This window comes from Fukomys damarensis, unplaced genomic scaffold (genome assembly GCF_012274545.1).
Source record: "Fukomys damarensis isolate Sample0158 unplaced genomic scaffold, DMR_v1.0_HiC HiC_scaffold_2, whole genome shotgun sequence".
Classification (NCBI taxonomy): Eukaryota; Metazoa; Chordata; class Mammalia; order Rodentia; family Bathyergidae; genus Fukomys; species Fukomys damarensis.
The window spans coordinates 24,590,641-24,607,812 of record NW_022900914.1 but is presented as its reverse complement, the minus strand read 5'-3'; the positions used below and the strand labels follow the sequence as shown (position 1 = coordinate 24,607,812).

General features: G+C 46.4%; 1 protein-coding gene and 1 long non-coding RNA gene across 3 annotated transcripts in view; both read right to left on the bottom strand.

Annotated features, from left to right (window-relative positions):
* Prkce (protein kinase C epsilon) overlaps positions 1–17,172 on the bottom strand; it is a 514,303-nt gene that overhangs the window by 447,832 nt on the left and 49,299 nt on the right. The gene's annotated exons all lie outside the window — the stretch shown is intronic.
* LOC117286166 lies at positions 9,909–13,704 on the bottom strand. Its single transcript, XR_004517323.1, has 3 exons — positions 13,598–13,704; positions 10,424–10,586; positions 9,909–9,977 (listed from the first exon to the last, which is right to left on the bottom strand). It is a non-coding gene; the product is annotated as an uncharacterized LOC117286166 (long non-coding RNA).

The following is a 17,172-nucleotide window of genomic DNA, read 5'->3' as shown; positions in this document are numbered from 1 at the left end:
TAACTGTACTGTATCCCTAAAATGTACCAATAAACTCAATTAAAGCTGAAATAAATAAATAAATAAATAAATAAATAAATAAATAAATAAATAAATAAATAAATAAATTAGATTTTTATTTAGGTTTTAATTTTTCAATCTGTAAAATTTTATGAGTTGCTCTTTAAAGAAATGCCAATGGATCCTTTCTTCAAATGAAGAACTGGTTTTGGTTGCATTAATCACTCTGCGCCATGTTGATGGTTTGGGTGTTCCAACGCTCAGCCCCTCTACAGGAAGTCCACCTGTGAGTGCAGAATGATCTCTGTTGGCTCAGCCTGCCCTTCGGCAATGCCAGAGGAGGATGTGCATCTTTGCAGCCACACAGGACCTAATGAGTCCTCACAGTTTTCCATTGCTGCCAAGCATCACACAACTGTGTAGGGCCCAGTAAAGTACCCATTATTAGCCACCCTCAGGCTTATGCTCTCCAGCAGCTGTTCTCATATGGCAAGGCGATCAGCCACACAGTCCAAGGGCAAGATGTGCAGAAACAGGGACATCCTCTGTATGTCTGTAGCTCAATTCCAAAGTCATTCTTAAATAAGCAGCCACTTCCAACCTCATTCTTAAAGAAGCATTCATTCTTTACACAGTGCGTGAAGTAGGTATGATGTGTAGAATTTATGGATGACAAGGCTGCTAGTCAGCACCACGCCAGGACCAGGAAATCAAAGGTGTGAGGGCTCTAAAAATCACGATTTAAAATAATATTACAGAGATAAGGTGGCAGAGTTGACATTATCATGTGTATGCATCCATTCAAAGTCTCTGGGCAGTTACATGTGCCAGATGTACTTCACCCTTGAGGAGGTAGAAGTGTGGGATGAATACAAAGACAAACCACGCATGCTCCCTACCCAGCAAGGACAGGAAGCATGGAAGAGTCGAAGGCCCTAAACAAATGAGGATCACACCCATGGCTACGGCAGCCAAGCAGATGGGAGTTAAGAGAGGCCAGATTGACTCTTTGCAGGAGCAAGGACAAGCTGACGTTTGTGTTGCATGGAGTGGAAGTGAAGGCAGCAGGGACAGCGTTCAGGCCCAGAGGAGCACCAGATCATGAAGGGGCTATGGATGTCAGCAGCATCAGGCAGCACTGCAGACCTTGCTAAGGAGGGGAGTCTTTCTTAGAGACCCCCAACAGGAGGCTGGCCAGCAGGGGCTTTAAACAGGAGGCACAGCATGACCAGATTCAGGCATAAGGAGGACAGGGAAGGCAGTAGGGTATGAGAGGTTCACAGGAACACCCAGGGCATAGAGACCAATATCATTGTCAGACCAGTGGCAAAAAGCTCAACAGGGTCGGCTCTTGGTACCTTTCATGTGCAAAGTGAAATATCATATTCCTCTTGTTTCCTTCCTTGGGCTATTATAAATCTATTAATAATGGAAAGATAATAAGAATAATAGCTAATATGTCTTGAGCATTTGTGTATTTTATTTAACAAAAGCACCATTATTGTAAGGGCTTTGCAAATGCTAATTCATTTAGTTCACATGATGATCCTATGAAATAAGACCTCCATTATCCTCATTTTACATATGAGGAAACTGAGGCATAGAAATGATAATTAGCTTACACCAGGTCTCAGAAAAGGAAGTAGCAGAGCAGTGATTTGCAATCAGGCAGTCTGGCCCAAGTCCCTACTCTTGGTCGTTACGGATGTCCACAGTCTCTCGGTTGTAATATGTCCAGCACTGTGGTAAGTACCCAACAACTCCTGTCTGTCACTTTGATCCTCACAATAATTCTATGAGATACTCATTTTTTAATTACTGTTTTGTAGATAAGGAAACTGAGACCCAAAGGGATTAGCATCTAGTCTAAGGTTGCAAACAAATCTTTGAGTTGTAAATTGGGCTAAGTGGATGCAACATTTGTTTGCTCTGAACTGCCCTCCCCTCTCCCTTCATTGTGAAAGCATGAAAACCAAGGGAAGGGTCCAGGAGAGAGCAGAAACCTGGAAAGACTGAACTCTCGGTGGAGTGGGTCATCTGATGGAATGTGTCGGCCCGGCCAGCTTTCTTCACCCAGTGTAAAGCAGAAAAGAGAGAAGACCTAGTTGCCCCTCTATTCCAGCACCCAAGTTTAGCTCCAAACCAGTTAAACTATATCCACTAGGCTATAAAACACCCCAACTCCATTAGGGTGAGGTTCTGCAGGACTCAGCCCTGGGAACAAGAGGGTGGCAAAAAATGGTATCTCATTTAGGCCCTGCTGTGCTGACTGGTCCTGGCACAAACAAGATGCCTGTTAGTACAGCTGTAAATTGCAGTGACAGCAATGCCCCAGGCCCCAGGCACACTCTGGAGCCACAATGTCCAGAGCCTTCTCCTGCCACTTGATGAGACTGGGAGTTCTGGCCCCAGGCCTGGCAATGGGATCATTAATCTATGGGCTGGTTTCATGAAGAGGAAAGCATGCAGGAAATTTTACAGAAGAAAACAGAGCTAAAAAAATAAATTCACCAGGGTTCAGCTGAGACTTCACCATCTAGAGCTGTGACTCTGAAGCAAGAGGCCAAAGCCCACAGTGAGCTGCCAAAGAGTCTCAAGAGGATGCATGGACTTTGACGGTCACTTAGGAGATGCTGTGTAGCACTGCAGTCAAGGGCCTGGACTTTGAAGTCAGACTCCTTGGGTTCAAAATCCCAGCTTGGCCTCTAAAGTGGCTGAAAGATCTGGGCCATGTTCCTTAATCTCTCTGGGCCTCAGTTTTCTCACCTATAATGAGGATAAAGATAGCAGCCACATTACTGGTTGTTATAGGAAGCAAATGAGTGAATATATAGAAAGTTCTGAGAACAGTGTCTAGCACCTAGAAAGCACAGTGTATATGTCTAGTAAATAAGGTACATGGGCTGGGAGAAACATAAGACATCTCTCCCCACTGGAAGAAATGTAATATCCAGGTTAACGGGGGACGTTGACATGAGATGCCTACTATTTCTTTTCAAAGAGTTTAGATTTTGAAGTCATTAATCTAGGGTCACAGGGAAAATCACAGTGCTATGCAACACATGAACACATGTTGCAGAAACTACGCTAAGGCAAAGGCACAGCCTTGGAATCTGGCTGGGATGGGGTGGCTAAGGAACACTAGAAATTCCTAGGGTGTAGACTGTACTAGTCGATGCTAAAGATGTCAAAATTCACACTCATAAATATCCAAGAGCATCCAGTCTACACCCAGCACAGCAAAGGAAATCATGCTGAGGGCCAGAGAAGGGACTTGTCCAAGGTCACCAAGCTGGCAGATGTAGGGAATGGAGCAAGAGCCAAAATCTACTAGAACTGGGGCATCTTCTACCACATTAACCCTCTGGCCTTAACCCAGGAAGGCTCAGAGCATAGCTTCTGGGACTCGGCCTGGTTGGCACAGCTGCCACCCTGGCCTGGCAGGGTCTACTGACTCTGCTGGCCTCAGCCCAGGGTGCTCCTGACTAGCACCTGCCACCAACGTCTGGCAGTCCCTAGAGGCCACAGGCCCAATTTTCTTTTTTCAGAAATGGGGTTTAAAGGGTCTTTATCTCACTTGTTATACTTTCATACCCAGAAGGATGTGCCCCTCACTAACCCAGAAGAAGCAGCCCAAGAAGTTCTACAAGTCTCAATTATCACATCTAGAATGAGTCCACATTCCTGACTCAAGCCAGCATCTGTTCTTCAAACTAGTCTATTAGAGTAACTGGCAAGTCCCCGAATATTAATGGCTCAATGCAACTAAAGTAAAAACTATATGCTCCTCTCCACACAGAAATGACTCCACCACCACCCCCATCTAAGGATTTAGAAACCCAAGTCTTTTCCCCTTGTGACTGTCCCATCTTCAACCCATGGCCAGACCACCATAACTTGCAACATCAAGTCAATGCACAGAGAAAGTACCTGGGGCAATGGCAAAGGAGGTTTCCGTGGGCTGGCCCAGAGATGACTCACATTTTCCGGCCAGAGTTTAGCCAAATGGTCAGACGCAGCCACATCTGGGCACAAGTAGTGAGATACTGTCTACTTGTTGCCCAGAACATAAACTTTCATGGGTACATAGGTTGTCTTAGCTACAAATGATCTCATGGCTTTGCTCTGTGGCACTGGATGGTCCAGGACTGGATCTAATGCATATGTCAACTGTTCTGTCAAAGAAGAAAACAAAGGAATCTGAATGGCCCTCAGTGTCCAGTCTATGATGTGTAGGGAGGGGGACAGGATGGAATTTGGAATGCACAGTGTACAGCTCCCTCAGCATCTTTAGTGTCCCCCACATAAAAATGCCCATGCATGTGGAGGCTGCATGGGTAAAGGGGTGCCATGTAACCTGCAGGGCCCCAGGAACAAGCAGTGCATCAGGACACTGTGGGCTGGCAGGCTGGAGCTTCATGCCTGGGATTCCCACATCCGCTTCCCAGATTGGCAACAAGGAACCAAGGAGAAGGGGATGGCCAGGGCCACCTCCCCCTACACGCCAGCTCTCACGTCAGAGGCAGACTCTCCACTTGTCTGTGTGGGAAGGAAGCAGGAGCTGTTTCCATTTTATTTCACAGTCGTCACGAACTGTGTCCCGCAGGCATGAGAAGCCACAGAAGCAACATCCACCCTCCTCAGTGGCAGCTTCTCCAACGCAGAGGCTGAGGACAGACATGCAAAAGGAATACCCTTGACTTTGGTGAACAGACAAAGCCTCCCCCAAAAGCCAGCACAGAGGAAACAGCAAGAAGCAAGAACAGCTAGCTATAAGTGTATGTGGTGGCCTTGGGCGAGTGAGAAATTCTCTATGCCTCCATTTTTTCCCCATCTCTCAAATGGCTGTTCTGAAGTTAAAATGAGATAATCAATGTTTAAATGGCAATGGAAAGAATACAGCTTTCTATGGGAATATAAAGTGTTATTATCCATTCACCCTTCCTGCCTCTCTAGTAAATTCAGATGTTTGCTAACAATTACAACCTTGGCGAAGACTCGGTGATGAGTGGAAGAAATATAACAGCCTCCACATTGCAGAGATGGTGCCATAGTCTGAATCTTAAATATCCCCCCAAAGGCTGATGTGTTGGAGGCCCAGACCCCAGGGGAGGGCTGCTAAGAAGTGGTGAAAACTTTAAAAGGCAGGGCTTGAGGCCATTGGGGTCAAGACCTTGAAAGGGAGTATGAGGAGTCTGGTCTCCTGTTTCTCTCTTTTGCTTCCCAGCCATGAAGTAAGCAGTTTTGTTCCTCTATGTTCTCCCACCCAAAGCAACAGAGCCAACCAATGATGGACTGAATCCTCTAAATCTGTAAGCCAAAATAAATCTTTTGTCTAGGAGTTGGTTATCTCAGGTATTTGTTATGGTGGAGGAAACACAGATGCAAACTAAGACCAGGCTTGTGCTATCCACAGACCCGGCAAGTTCCAGGACACATGCTCTAAACAGAGAATATACACCTGGGAAATAATGAACTGTGACCCACAGGGGAATTCCACTGCAGTCATCAAAAGCCAGCATTTGCAGACTCAGATGTGGTGCCTGCTAGACTGTGAGAAACAAAACAGTCATAAAATCACAGATTTCTATTGGCCAGGACCCTTGTCCTTCGGGGAAATGAGCTAGCTCCCAAGTGAAAGTGGAAAACCCATTCAATTTCACGCTGACCTGTGAAAGGTAAGCCAATTTTATGTGCACTATCATTTATTTGATTTGGGATCTTGAGCGAAATACTTAATGACTCTCTGCCCCGGGTTCCTTCTCATAGGAATAAGAAATGAGAAGGCACTTTGGTAACTAAGACACAGTTCAAATGAAAGGTGTTTCTGCTATTGATCAAGTCTCTTCCCTATGAGTCACCTGCATTATACCCAGATTCTCTCACACACAGAAGACAAGAGATCTCATTTTCCTTCTGCTGGAATTTAATTCACTGTGGAAGGGCCAACTTGTCCTGGAGCCAAGACAAAATTCTTCTTGGGATAACAGAGAAGACACTGTGGGGATGGGACAGCAGAGACTGTGACATGGGCAGCTCTTCAATTAATTCAAAGCAGAACCAAGAGCTAAGATCATTCTGGATTCAAGTCTGACTCCTGCAAGAGGAAAGCCCAGGCCTCATAGACCTCTTCGTGCACAGCTGTTTCACAGACCCTGCTCCAAGTTCCCTTGAACTGGAAGGACAATGGGAAGAACCACAAAAGGAGGTTGGAAACAAGAGCAGGGAGGTTTGGGGAAAGTGGCAATCTGAGAATGAAGAGAAACAGGGCACTTTCAGAGCCTCATTTTCTCATTACATTTTTAATATGCACTTATTTCCTCTGTTGGAAGAGGAGGGAAAGTTTTTCACTGAGAGAAGGCAATCCTGGACAACACTTCACTTCGGAGCCACTTTCTCTTGCCAACTACAACTGCAGCCATGAAGTACCAATCTTCTGGCCAGCATGAGGCATTTCTACCGCAGCATCAACTCAGAATCCTTTCCCCCAGACCTCCACACCTTCTCCTCCTACTCCAGCCTCAAATTTTCACCTGGACATGTTTCTGCAAGTGAAATCCCTAGAAGAAAGTATTTCCAGTCCCCGAAATAATGTTAACTTCAAGGACCAACTGCAAAAGACGAGAAATCCTTCATCTGCTACCATGACCTAGGGGACAGTGAAAATGGCTAGAAAGCCAGACAGAGCTCTGATGTTACCCTGAAGCTTCTGATGGTTGGTATAAAAGGCCCGCTCGGCACCCAGAACCATCTTCAAAAAAAACCCCAACAGCCACTGCACTGGGCAAATTCATTATCCTAAGTTCCAAAGCAAGACAGAAAGCTTAATCAGGTCAGCAGCTTTTGATCTGAAAATAAGTACCTTCTTGACACTCTATGGATTATAGGAATTATGCTTGCTAAACCTACCTACACCACCATCATGTCAAAGGATATTTGGGGATATTCAGCTGAGAGGAATAATTACACAGTCAAATGCTATCAGGCCCACAAAATGAAAGCAAGCCCACCCATCACTCCAGAGGGCAAAGTTCTGAGTCTGACAGTGGGAAAAAGCAGACAAACACTAAGACTCTCCTGCTCCTCGTCTACTGAGCCTTCCCCAGGGGTGAGGAGGGCTGGAACAGGATGGTTGCAGTTACACCCGAGCCTTCTCTTGTGGGTACTGAGAACCCAGTTTGCAGTCACTTCTGTTTTTTCTGACAAGCTATTGTTTCCAGCTAAAATTTTCCATTTCTGGACTCGGCCCAAAGGTAAATTTATTTAGGAAAGTCTGAGCCAAATTCTTCTGCAACTAGAGTTTTCAGCAGGTGAAATAAGGGTTGCTGTTTCTCTCCACAGAAAATTATGTCCTGAGTGTGCAACAATAGTTCAGGCCCCTGGCACTACCTGCAGCCAAGAGACACAGATAAATTAAACAAGGTATATTAAACGTGTGCCTGCAAAAATGATACTGAGTGAGGAACTGAAGTTTAATTCTGATATAACCAAGCAGGGATGATAGTTCAGTCTCTGCCGTGTATCAGCAAATAAGCAATCTCAAAATATTCCCCATCTTATCTCATCTATGTCTTGCAGCTGCTTCTGGGGAGAAGAGGCAACCATTCAGGCTCCATCTGACAGATAGTAAAATTGGAGCAAAAGGGCCAAGAATTCCCTAAGGTCATACAACATGTTAGTTGGCAAGGCCAAGACCACCATCTTGACCTCTGGCCTTCCTAAGCCAAATGTGATAGCACTTTAATAAGCATAGGAATTAAACTGAATCTTAAAATAGGGTACCATATTAGTTTACTTTGTTACTGTTAACAAAATACCCCAAGGTTGGGAATATTATAAAGAAAAGACTTTTTAAGTTCACAATTTAGGAAGCTTCAAGTCCAAGAATGGGCAGCCCATCTGTTCAGGCTCTGCTGAGAGCCCCCCTCCCCCTCCCCAGCTACATCACAATGTGACAGAGGAACAGGAAGAAAAATGGTCATGTGCAAAAGGGGCCAAGTCTTTCGGGGGGGGGGGGCTCACTTTGTAATGAGTCACTCCCACAAGAACTCACTCCACAATAGCAGCATTAATCCCTTCCTAGGGCAGCAGCCCCAGGGTCCGGGACCACCACCCCATTAAGACCCACTTCCGGAGGCTTCCACCACCTTTCACATTCCACGCTGGGGACCTTGCCACCAACACAGGAATCTTTGAGAGTCACACTCAAACCCTGTCCCAACCACAGCATGCACTGAACTGTTTGCAAAGTGTCCTAGTCATGACACTCAGGTGAAACCTACTTCCTGTTATCTCAAAAAATCAGAGTGAGGAGGAAGAAACCAACACGAGTCAAGCAACCACACATGCCTGACGCTGCACCAGACATTTCCTCCTCACAATACCTCTGCCAGACTGGTGTTGTGGTGCTCACTTTTTACACAGCAGATGAGAGACCCATGTAGTAACTGGGAAATTTATTATCAGGAATCCAGCGAATCTGCTGACAAAGGCCAGGGCACCACACAATGCCAGGCTAAGGAAGCCCCAAATGTCCCAGGTCACATTTTATACAGAAAGGCCACTTTGAGTTCTGAACTCAACTTTAATCAGAATGGCTAATAAAAAAAAGCAAAAGCTACTCATCCTCTCCTGTCCCTCTCCAACTGCTCTGTCTCCAATGAGGGAGAAACACAGAAGACACAGAATATTCAGGAATGGGCTGGGGATTTAGCTCAGTGGTTTCACTGTCTGCCTCGCAAGCACAAGGACCTGAGTTTGATCCTTGGTACCAAAAAAAAAAAAAAAAAACAGAACAAAACAAAAAAAAACAGAATATTCAGGAATATGAAAAATGGAAAATGTGCAAACCAGAACCAATTCCTACATATTTAGCCAATAGTTTCCTTGAGATATAATATACATAAGAAGCACAAATAGATTTGTTTTCCATATATAATCCTAAATAAAATGGAAGAGAGTACATGGAAGTAAGATGCTAATAATGCAACATATTAAATGTTGCCCTCTGCCAGGACTTCCTTGATCCTTTTCTCCACAGGTGTGTACCATCCACGAGTCTCAAAGCTTTGTGCTAATAAATGCTCATGAATGAAGTGTGGGTGGATAGATGGATGGATGGATAAATGATGGACAGATGACGGACAGATGAAAAGATCAAATAATAATGTCAGAAATAATGCCTTACTCCAGGCAGAATCTGCACTGCTCTACCCACTTGATATTTGGGGGCATGTTTACCATCTTAATCCCGGTAATATAAAACAAGCTATTTTAGTTTTATCTTCTGTGAACATATGGATGAAAGAATATGAATATTTTGGTTGGTTTCAAGTGAACAGGCTGCACAGCTAAGATAGTTTTCTAAAAAAAACGTGACAGAAGCCCAATTATTGTCTCTTAAATAACAACACAAAATAAATGTTCTAGGAAAGAATTTTTATAAGAACAAGTAGAGATTTCTTTGTGGGACAATAAAAGAAAACCCAAGAACCAGTTTCGCACACGGAAGGCCTGTGTTTGTCCTTCCCAGGGGGGAGGTGATCTGGAGATTCCAGATGAAGTGGCTCTACCTTGAGGGAGCCTCTCATCCAGTGGTTTATTTATGGGTTAGAGAAACAAAATGTAGGCAAGAAGCACATGGCACTGTAGCCTCTAAGTCAGGTCAGGAAGACATTGTTAAAAGTCATCAGGAATACCAAAAATATTCAAGCAGAGGCTGAGGTCTAACATGTTCCACCTCTGCTAAGGAACACTGAAGTGCAGGACTTTGAGGAATAAGGACTGATTTACAAGGAAAAATGTTTTCTCAAGAGAACTTCAATCCCAGGAGAGGTTGTATCCACAGAGGCTGATAGCTGTCATCTGACAGCTGTTCTCGGGAACTCTAAGGCCCAGAACTCTTTGTGTGGGACAGTCCTCTTCTCCCCATCTTCAGTTCCAGCCTGTTCCAAGCATATGACATTCAATGGCTCCTTCTGGGAAACAATGAAAGAAAGGGAAGAGTGACAAAAAGAGGCAGTCCTCATCCTGCTTTCAATCCTCTTCCATCTATATGACATACTGTGGCACCCCGAGAGCTTTGCACTGGGGGTGACAACCAAAATAATAATTGAAATAGCACCCTTGTACCATATTCACTAAATCTCATTCAAATATGTATGCAACCCAGTGCAGAAGCAGATGCTTTACTTACCCCCAGCCATCAGCCCTCAGAAGGCAGAAAGCCCACTGCTCAGGGCAGACATAACCCACAAATACTCCCATGGACTGAGTGCCTACTGTGCCCAGATAGCCAACGAGGCAGGTTACAGGTGCTCTCTCATGCCATCATCACTACCAGGACAGCTTGTAGAGGTTAGGTACTGTCATCCCCACTTCAGAGATAAGAAATTGGCTTTGAAGTAAAGACAAGTAACCATACCCAAGAGGTGGGACAAGGACCTCAGGTGGCAGGCATCAAAGTCCCCTCTCCAGCTCCTGAGGCCAGGTTGATCTCTACTTCCTTGCCTCAGCAGGTGACTCTCATTTCAATGGATAACTCAGACTGGATTTGCTTTGTGATGGGAAGTCCAAAATCTCAGATACTAAGAGAAGAAGGAAGAAATAATCTAGACTCAGTAATGTCTCTGAGAATCTGAAGAGGATGAGCCTGAGCCTGCATCAGTCTAGAATTTAAGCGGGAATGGGAAACAGCCTGAACCAAAAGGAAAAACCTGCCTTCACCTGGGATCATGCTCGGGGGAAGCAAGGATGTGGGTACAACTTGCTTTGGCCACTGTGTTACCCCTTCTGGGATGCTCTCAGCATGGTACTTCAGGCCTGGATCACCCTAGTGCTGACCCTCTTAGTATGCAAACTGTCCCCTATAAAGGATCTGGGCTTGGTCATTTACCTGTCAGCATTGTCTTCAGGTTGCTGTGATCTACCTGTATTTTCAAGCTCTGTCATCTGATGACAGAGCTGGAGACTTACCAGGGGTGGACTGATAGGAACATAGGTAAATAAAGAATTCTGTAGGGAGGCTACCAGTGTGTGGGCATGCATGTGTTTGTGTGTGTGTGTGTGTGTGTGTGTGTGTGTGTGTGTGTGTGTCTGTGTGTGTTAGCCCAACTTAACCTTTATTTCCAGTTTTTCTAAAAATAAATACAAAAACAAACCCCACCTCCACACAAAAATGGCATCTGCCCCTGTGTCCTGCCCCATGACACAACAATGTTTACTATTCAGAGAGCACCTATTCTGTTCCAGGCCTTGTCCTGGGTATAAATATGTTCCATTTAATCCTCAACACAACCCTTCATTTCTCTTCCTTCCCCTACTGTCTTAAGTTTCTGAGGCCTGCTGTAACAGTCACTAAATGGGTAACTTCAAAACACAGAAATGCATCTTCTCAAAGTTCTAGAGTCAAAGTGTTGGCTGGGCCACCCTCCCACTGCAGCCTCCACAGAAGGGTCCTCCCTTGTCGCCTCCAGCTTCTATGGGAGCCCTAAGCCATCACTGGCTTCTGACAGCCTTACTCCAAGCCCCACCTCCCTCCTCACATGGCCATGCTCTGTCTGAGTCTGACTCTATGTCCCATTTCCCTTACTTGTAAGAATGCCAGTCACAGTGAACGAGAGAGCCAACCTGAGTAACCGCAACTTAACTTCATCTACAGAGACCCAGCTTCCAAATATGGCCACATCCTGAGGTCCTGGGGCTAGGGTTCCAACATAAATGTTTGCTGGGGTCACAATTCAACACAGCACCCACCCAGGAAGACTTATGACTCAAGGGCATACAAGATCTCAGTCAAAGCAAAGTTCATTTTCGACTCTAACATCCTCACTGGATGGAAGCACAGTGTTACCTGGAAAGATGCGAGCGCCATGCTGTTCCTTCAGCTCTGGGCATCTCCCTTTCACCTAACTGCCCCACACCTCCTGCACACCTTGGCTCAAGCCTGCTGACCCCAGGTCCCCTCCTAGGCCTCCCACACCAGATCAGAGCCCCTTTCTGCAAGATCTCTGCAGACTATCTCTCTCCGTCAGTGCTCTCTTGGCCACAGCTACAGTTTCCCATCCCTTGGGGACTCCTGGATAGATGCCCCTCTCATAGCCTGCCAGGGCAGGGACCATCTGCAATGCTCACAGTGTCTCTCACTTCTCTGAGGACTCTGGCTCTCAGAAGGGGCTAAAGCCTAGTCCTTGACCCCTGGGAAGTAAACTCCTATGCCCATTTCATGCTCGTCCCAAGCAGCCTGCTCATCGACCGTGGGCATCCACCATGGGGTTCATACTTTCCAGCTTCCACAGGCAAGGCCTAGACACCTCCTTCCCTTCAAGCCCACTCCCACCTGGCAATCCCAGGGCTCTCCCCGCCTACATCCCGCACTCAACTCCCGAGCTGTCATCAGGATACAAAGTGCCTATCGTCACACTGCCAGACACAGAGGCACAGTATCTACACAAGGACACGAGAACGTCTCCACTGCACACCTGCCACATCCCCCAGAAGTCATGACAGTCTCCTCTAAACCCCCATCTCCTGAGAATCCCATCTCAGACCTTCAATACCACATGCTGTACCCGCCCCCCCCAATCTAATGCGGCCTCCAGAGCCATACAAAACATGCCAGGGTGCATTGGGAGCAGCAAAACAGTCACTGCAGTTAAAACAAGCTTAGCCCATGCTCTACAGGTCTACAGCAACCCACCCAGCATGGCGACTACTGAGGAAATCCATGTGCCCCTCGCCCTCACCATGTCTACGGGCTGTGTGGCACCACAGAGGCAGACCATCCACCAGGACTCACATCTTCACTTTCTAACTCAATGTCAGCCATTCACCCTCTGATCAGCAACCTTTCTTAAATTCCAATAGAGTCAATGAAACTTGAGACACTGGAGTTGATAGGAAAAAAAAAGAGGCCCATTTTGCTCCTATTCTCCAGCATCTCAGCTCATCTCAGCTCTCACAATTCACAGGCAAGGAAGCAAACAGTAAGGATGGACATTAAGAACCAGAGGGTGGTGGAGAGAGGCGGCGCCAGGCAGGGCTTCTAAGCAGCAGGACAGAAAAATATGTCACAGGGAACAGCAAGCCCTGTCACTTGTCTGAGGTGTAGGGTGTCTATCAAAAACAGAAATGGATGAAGCTAAACAAGACAGAATGGGGACTAATTTATAAAGGGATGGTAATTAGCTGACGCTGTGTAATTTGTTACCACTCCCTTGATGACAAATTTTGACCTATTAAAGGTGAATGTTTACGCTCGTGTATTAATTCTCTCAAAAGGGAGAACCACATTGACTTTGTCTCTGATGCCTATTCTGCTATGTCCACATACACAACCCAACCCTAAAAGACCCAGACAAGTCTCTCCACAGGGTGTCCTTGGTTGGTCACAGCTCAGTGTGGTCTCAGCTCTGCCATTGGTCTGAATGAACCCCCAGAATACACGGCCTCCACACTCAGATGCAAGAAATGGAATTCCAAAAGCTGGATCTCTGCCCTGTTGCTTCCCGATTACACGGCTGACCTGTCTCCCCTTTTCGTCCTCTTCTTCCTCTTCCTCTCTCCCTTCCTTTATAACTTCGGTTCTTCCGGGGCTTACCGCTGTTTGCAGCAGCTGCTGAATTTCACAGATCTGGGAAGTCCATTAACTTGCTGTTTACTTAGGCTTCACATCATTAGCAGAGCGGCTGGGCAAACTCAGCCTCTAATCCCAGCCCCGCCCCCAGGAGCCTAGTCCCCACTGGCTGGGGCACGCCCCCAGGAGCCCGCGCCCTCCCCTGCTGATTTCTATCTTCTGTGCGATAGCCAGACGATGTTGACTTTGCCAAAATACATTTCCAAATATGATTTGAGATTCTGGTAGAAAATACCCAATTCACCTAGTCTGAGTACTTTCATGTAAATCTATAAAGTAGTTCATCACACACATAACCTAGTTTTAACCACGCTTCCTTCCTGAAAATCCCCTATAAAATGGGAGTGGGCTCCCTGACCCGCAGCCAAACACTACATTTGCATGTAGCACCCTATGGAGCATTTAGGGAAAATGAAGCCAGCTCCAGCTGATGTCTGTTCCAATTGCAGCTGCACAGAAACTGAAACTAAGTCTACAGAGGGATGTCACATGCTCAGCAGCCCTTAGAAACTGGTCTCTCCCTTCTGTCAAAAAGGTTGCTTTCCAGTCACATTGTTCAGGAATGACATATACAGGGGTTTTAATGTTGTCAATCTCTTTCAAGGGGAAAAAAAAACTTAACAGTTGAACATTCTTAATCTACATCCAGAATGCTCCGCCATCCCAACTTTTTGACGCCAACATGACACACAGTATTTTTTTATTAATAGCATATGCTTGTGATACATAATAATTACATTCATCTTGGAACTGGAGGGTCAGAAAATACATTCTGGCCACCTGCGGGAATGAAGCTGACTCATCAGCCGGGGCTCACTGGAGCAGGACTCACCGTCCTGTTCCGAGGGGGAACCTGAGGGATGGGCAGTGCTCTGACACAGGAAGCAGTCAGCTCCTGGGAAGGTAGGCAGGTGAGGGCCGAGGGCCTCCGGGTGAAGTTGGCACCTGTACAGGGGCCACCTGAGGGGTGAGTTCATCGGGGCTAGACTGAAAGAAGTGGAGATGCCTCCTCCCTGGTGCCAACCTGGAGTGGAGAGCAGGGGCCGCTTCTCGGCCCTTCCATTCCTTTGCTCTTGGTGGGAAGGTTCCAATCACGTGTTTTGTCACGATTTTGCTTTGTGCTTGTTAGTCCTTATCTGTCCTGGCTAAATGAAGAATAAAGTGGATTTTTACTCATATTTCAGCCAAGAACAATAGAGAGTCAGAATGCCATTTCAAGGGACAGAGGAGGCAATGGTATTCACTGAAAGAGCCCTCCAGAGTCTCAAGAACAGCTCAGGACCAGAGCCAAGCAGGTCATGGGCAGCCAGGAGGGCAGGACAGGGCAGAGCAGGGCCAGCAGGCCACGCCCCTCCTTACCTGAACACACACACTCAACACCCTGCAGGCAGGGCACTGGCTCTTTGAAAGGACAATGTAACAACCATCAGCTACCTGGGAGCATTTCATTTTATTTGCAGGTATCTGTCTGATGATTAGAACAACCTGCACCTTTGATCCCACGGGATAATTTCAATCTTAGGGGATAATCTCACTATTATCACGGGCACCAATGAAAGAGTGGCATAAAAAGATTTGCTTTCAGTTCTGCACCAAACAGAAAATCCAAAGGAGAAAGGAAGTAAAAAGTAAAAAGAAAGTGGGGCCAGACACTGTGGCTCATGCCTGTAATCCCAGCTACTTGTGAGGCTGAGGCAGAAGAACTGTAACCTCATGGCCAGCCTGGGGAATTTGGTAAATAAAATATAAAAAGGACTAGGGTAATAGATGAGTAGTAGACTCCCCCTGGGTTTGACACCCCTGCCCCAGTGCCACACAAATAAAGGAAATGGGTCCCAAAGGAAGTATAGGAGATTTGTGATCAGGTAGATACAGTCACATGATAAGCCACATGATCAACAGAGTCCTACGCAGTCATTTTCTGGTCCTATCCTTCCCACTCAAGGGCATCAGAGCTTTCTTGAGTTATATGATGAGTTCAAAATTCTAAAAAAAAATTTCCGATACTGGAACAAGAGGCCACAGCACAGCCAGATTTCCCTGTGTGGAACCACCTAACGATCCACATTCTCGTTTCCGGTGAGAAGATTTTACCTGCTTGGGAAAACTGAGATCCAGGTTCTCAGGCTTCCATCTGTCCCCGCCAATTCGATCCATGGCTTCGTTTATTCACAAACCCTGACTATTTCAAAGCACATGAAACAATGATGCCAAATGGCACCTTTACCCACGATGCAGCTCTGAGGGAAAGACAATCCCAACCTCAAGGGCTGAAAGGGAGAAACTGGAGCAAAGACATGCAGAGCACCTCAAGGGGGAACTCCAGGTGCACAGGCAAGGAGAAAACAGGTCTAACTCCACCGCCTCTTGCCAAGATCCTCAAGGGCATCTGGAAAAATAAGGTGTCTCTTTCGTAGCACCAGCAAATCTACTGCAAGAAATGGCAGCTGGTATTTTATAGGGCCCCAGAAAGCTTTTTTCATAATTTTTAAAAAGTAATTATTTTAACCACTGATGTGTATAATAAACTCTTGTCAGCCTGACATTAAAATCTGTTTCTTTTCTCTGCTCCCCACCCCCTTCCTTCCCCATGAGCCCTTGCATCCCACAAGCATGGCACATGTTCTGTTATTGTTATTTTAAGCTCTGTGATGGGCAGTTATTTTGTGAAGTGGTGGTGCATTTATCTCACACAGACACCATCTCCCTTCAGGAAAGAAAGACTGGAATGCTATCAGCACTCAACCTCCAGCCCAGGGCTGGGTTCTTTTCTGTGAGTGATGAGGGCTTCATTAAAGTCATTGTGGGAACAGGAAAAATCCAAAGAGGAATGCGACCAAGATCCACAGAGGCTAAGGGCAAGAGAACAAAGTCACAGGGAAAAGCAGAAGAAGAAAAAGATAAGGCAGAAGATGGGTTTTCCTCCTTCGGCTTTACAATAACCTACATGCTGCATGGCTTGAAGGAATAAATGCAAGTTCCCGGGGCAAAGTTCCCTGACTCCAAGGGGACACAGAGGAAGGAAGGACTGCCCATCTCCTGTGAGCTCCACAAGCACAAAGAATATAGCCCGTGCATCTCGAAGGAGGCGCTGAAACTTTGACAGCCAAACCAAAGTCACAGAGAGCTGGTCCTCTTTCCAGAACACTGACATCCTCACATTACTCTTTTCCTTCCCATTCCCTCTCAGGAAAAGGTCCACAGTGATATTCAAAGCCCACCAGTGCCCAGGTACGTCCCACAGTTCACTGCCAGACATGCTCCCCTCTAGTCTGATCAGCCTTACTGTCTCCAGGACATGCTACATGGCCCCAGAATGCTGGCTTTTACCTGGGACTCTGTTCCGTATCCCAGCTACTCACCATTCAAAGTCCCCCTCCCATCCTTCATGAACCTTTCTCCATTACTCTTAACCAAAACTGGCTTGGCCTTTCTTTTAAAAACACACACAATTGGTCTGCGATCACCCGGCGGCGTGCGCGCGAGCTCCCGGCCTGCGCGGGAGCTCCCGGCCTGCGCGACAACAGACCCAGGAAGGA